This window comes from Marmota flaviventris, chromosome 9 (genome assembly GCF_047511675.1).
Source record: "Marmota flaviventris isolate mMarFla1 chromosome 9, mMarFla1.hap1, whole genome shotgun sequence".
Taxonomy (NCBI): domain Eukaryota; kingdom Metazoa; phylum Chordata; class Mammalia; order Rodentia; family Sciuridae; genus Marmota; species Marmota flaviventris.
Genome location: NC_092506.1, coordinates 107,630,706 through 107,635,378, shown reverse-complemented (window position 1 = coordinate 107,635,378; position 4,673 = coordinate 107,630,706). Strand labels below are relative to the sequence as shown.

General features: G+C 41.5%; 1 non-coding gene across 1 annotated transcript; it reads right to left on the bottom strand.

The window, feature by feature from the left end:
- Positions 1-2,567: 2,567 nt before the first annotated feature.
- On the bottom strand, positions 2,568-2,714 carry LOC114089063 (U12 minor spliceosomal RNA). The gene has a single exon (XR_003582119.1). It is a non-coding gene; the product is annotated as a U12 minor spliceosomal RNA (small nuclear RNA).
- Between the last annotated feature and the right edge of the window lie 1,959 nt (positions 2,715-4,673).

Below are 4,673 nucleotides of genomic sequence, written 5' to 3'. Positions count from 1 at the left end.
GGAGAGGGGCTGGGAAGTGCTGGGGACTGAACTGTGTTCCATGCTTTGGGGATTGTCAGGGTGTATATAACTTTAAAAAATATATATAACTTTAAAAAATTGTATATAACTATAAAGAAATATATAACTTAAAAAATTGTATATAAAAATTGTATATGAGAAGAACATTATCACTAAACAGGGAAGAGAGTTGGGAGGGAATGGGAGGGAGAAGGGGAATTGCATGGAAGAGGGAAGGAGACCCTCATCATTATAAAAAAATACATGTATGATGGTGTGAGGGGAAAGGAAAAAAAAGAGAGAGAGAAATGTGTCACAGTAGATTGGGTAGAGAGAGGTGATAGGAGGGGAGGGAAAGGAGAGGGGGGTAAGGAGGGCAGTAGAATACAACAGACACTAGTATTGCTGTATGTATATACGTGGCTGTATAACCAATGTGATCCTGTAATCTTTACATGTTGAAAAATGAGAATTCATACCCCCATTGAATCAAATGTATGATATGTCAAAATCATTGTATTGTCTTGAGCAACTAATAAAAAATAAAAATTAAAAAAAATTGTATATAACTATAAAGAATTTTTTAAAAAGAAATTCAATATATTTCAACAAACATTTTGGGAGAGGTCCCATATTACTCATCAGCTTCTTACCATGTGAAAATACAGGAAGGGATTACATAGTCTAATCATAATGTCACTGCTTCCTGTCCTAATCCCAAACTTCCCTTGGCTGGTGACAATGCCACACAGCTGGCTGGAAGGATGGGGGAATCACTGGGGTGGGGGGAGCTGATATCTTTCAATCCTGTATGTGCTCACTGGCCACAGTTTAAAGTAAACATGTTTCTTCTGTCTCCTTGTCCCATGGGGTGTGCAGTATTTAGGAAAATCCACTTCGAATAGAAAAAGCAGATCACTTGACTTGCCTAGGTTGGGCTCTGATTTCTGCATCTTGACTCTTAGTTCAGGTGTGTATTGATCCTGAAATGCTTCTCAACAGTCTTCTATGTTTCAGGAAAGAGGTTTCAGTGATTTGGGCCATTTCCCTATCCCCATGTTTTCCTGGGCCTCCCTACCACCAAACTCAAGGGATAATATGGCTTCTTGCTTTACCAAGGCCAATATGTGCATCTTAATGTCCCCTTTTTTACTCATAATATCACTGGTACTACTGCTGCCTCTCATTCCTCCCCAGTAACTGCAGAGAAATGAGTTTCTTCCCTTGGGAAACTAACCTCTCTCTGCCTATCTCAGATGCCACTGTTCCTTTTATCAGTCATTTTTGTGGCCTCCATCTCAAAACCTCTGAACCCCTCAGGCTCTGTACCACCCTCTTCCTCAGTCTCTGAGCGTTAATAGCTGGAATCTCCTCGAAGGAGGAGAATGTCCCTCAAGTCTTGAGGCTCCTTCTCCCTGGCCACTGTAGTACTGCATCTTGCTGGACCTTCTCCTATTTCTCTGATGATTCTTTTTCTGTTCCTTATATTGATTCTGGCTTCAGCTCTTCACTCTTTGGATACTACTCTTACTCCCACATCCATTCATAGAAGACACTAGATTAGAAAAAGAGGAATGAAGGGAAGGGAGGAAGGATAGGATTAGGAAAGACAATAGAATGAATCAGATACAACTTTCCTCTGTTCATGTATCAATACACGACCAGTGAAACTCCACATCATCTACAACCACAAGAATGGGATCCTAAATAGAATCAGTTATATTCCATGGATGTATAATATGTGAAAATATATTCTACCATCTGTATATCTAAAAAAATTAAGAAATTAATGAAGCTAATCTAAGCCAGTTGTGATTAGTGTATGGCACTTGATAGAATTATTGGACTGAAAATATCTGAGTCACCCTATTTCAATCTTGATGAGACTTTTTCAATAAAAACATAGAATATCAAGATGATTGAAATTAAATCACAATTCTTTCTAAATTTCTAACCCTAGATTTCTCCCTTTAAATATCCCTGTTTGTTTGGATAAAAATTAATTTGAAACATAATGAAAAAGATTAATTCCTCCTTGAAATGACTTGAACTGTTTTACTAAAAATCTGTTTCCATGTAAAAGTAAAGCATTGATCCTACTTCTTTCCTATGTTTTATTATTCTTCTCACATATGCCATTTATTCTAAGCTTTCAAAATGTATCATACTGTACACATGGAAGTAAGAAGATATGTTTGGGTATTTATTTATGATTGAGCAACCTACTAAAGAACTTTAATTAGTAGCTCGTTGTTAAGCTAACTGAAATCTTAGGAGCATGTCAAAGGACTCTTAGTTTTTGTTTTTGCTATTGTTTGTTTTAAAAACCTGATGTGGAGACCAAGTGATTGTGAAACCTAGAGACAAAAATTAAGCTAAAGAAGATAGATATATGGGGTAATTGAATCAGAATTCAATAAATGTGATACTTTGTTGCAACTAATAAATTTTTTTAGTTGGTCACTTTAATGCTATAAAGATGTCAAAGGGAAACCTATGCTAGGGACTACTTGTGTTCCTTGCAAGTATAAAGAGATAGACCAATTTACTTTTTAGTGTATAGGGAATGGACAGATCATTCCCAGAAATTCTGCAAAGTAGGCACGTCACCTCAGGGGAAAACTTTATCAGTTCAAATTTTACTTCACATTAGCAGTGAAGAATCAGTCATCACCCCGAATCTTTATTTTTTTTTACTTATACGGTTAAAGCAAACAACTATTAAATGTTAACAGCAGTAAATGCAAAGTTTCATTAAATTTTTTTCTAAAATACCCTGCACAAGTTCAAACGGACTCTACAACAGGTTGAGGAAAGATGCTTTGGGATTATAACTGAACATAAGATCATTATAACGTAAATGCAATTCAAATGTATTTAATACATACACTCTCTAAAGCAAAACTGGTCATAATTCCACTGGATCTGTCCTATGAGACCACATAGGAAACATCAGTCACTTGGCAAATCATGTGATCATCTAAAACCCTCCTGAGAAAGTGACCAGGGTGGCTAAAGGTTGTAAACCATATGAATTACTGCTTTCACTTAAAGAAACTAAGGAAACAGCCCAATCCCCAAAACAGACAAACAAACAACAACAACAAAAACACTTTTGCTGTTGCAGTGGTTGTGGGGGTGGGTAGTACGGCTCCCTTAAGGAGAAAACATTATTACAAACATTTAATGGAGTTTGGGGAGGAAGGGTTACAGAATTCAACATTAAAGTGACAAACTTGTGAAGTAATAACTTCTTACTTCCTTTCCTGAGGACCTTCCTCAGGAAAGTTCTTGAGGGGATTTATGCATTGGAAAGGAAGTTGAATTAAATCAACTTTAACTTCCCATCCAAATCTAACATAGTATGCTTCAAAGGCTGGTCTTCAAACCAACATAGAGTTTATGGCCCAGTAGCGTCTGTCCAGGGATATCTTATTTAGATGTTCTGTTGCTGTGTGTGATATGTTGTGAGGGAGCATTTCCTGTGAGTGGTTCACTTACAGTCAGCTGTTACTCTGTGTTCCCTTTTGGAATATCAGTGTTAAACTTCCCCTTTTAGCAAAAGAGCAGTAGAATAATAAGGTAGCTGGGGGCAGGCTTTTGTACCAATCATTCTCTATTAATCTTTCACTTCAGTTCCAGGCATTCCTAACCTGTTATGTCAACTTGGGTTTATAACTGAGGGTGAAGTTTCAGGTTTCCCTTCCAGAAATTGGGCAGCGACACTCAAGCAGCTGCTAGAACTAGGGAGTGGCTAAGAGTTGGAAGACACCAAACCGGGATCTGTAAGAAAAAAAGAGAGACAGCAAGGAAGGAAGGAGGGAGGGAAGGAAAGAAAGAGGGTTAGGGAAAGAGAGAGGGAAGAAAAAGAAAAAGCGGTTAGAGCTATAAGGACTGCGAGAAACCTCGGAAGGGAAGAGCAGTCCTTTTGCCCCCAACTCCCAATGCTTACCCCTGCGCTGACACTTGGATCACCTCTCTGGAGATGAAGTAAACACGGGCACAGGTGCGTCTCACCCCTACCCGCTTGCCCTAAGTAGGGATTATCTTGCTGCATTCTTTGTTCTGGGAACCAATTAATCAAGGGTAGACGAGGCTGGACTGGGAAAGCTGGAGGGGATGGGGTCGGAGGAAAGAAGCCAGGAGCCATTTAATGTATACATTGCACATGACATCATTGCTTGAAAGAGATTTGGCCCTCCTCTTCCCGGAGCTGGAGGCAAGCATATCTGCTGGAGCAGGAGTGGGCTTGTCTCCCGGAGTGTGTGAGTTGGTGCGAGGCAGTGCGCGGCTGCTTAGGAGAGGTATTGAGGCGTAAGAGGGAGACCCGGGGAGTGACAGCAAGATGAGAAACCTCCTGGGCTGGAGGTGTTTGCGCCGCGCGGGGCTCCGCCCCCGCTCCGGCGGCGCGCTCGGCCCTGGGAGGGGCACGCCTGTTTGGGGGTGGGGACCGTGTGCCCAAGGGGGTGGGTCTTTGGTGGGGGTGGGGGCGGAGAGCTGCCTGCGCATGTCAAGGCTAACAGAGCACACACAGCTCTGGGGGCCTGGAGAGGGGCGGCCGGTCGCCTGCCACCCGGGTCGGGACCCCGTGTGATCCAGGGGCGAGCTCCAAGGCAGGGGCACTTTTCTCTACCCAGCCTCCACCGCCGACATCGCCAGCCCTACAGGAGGTT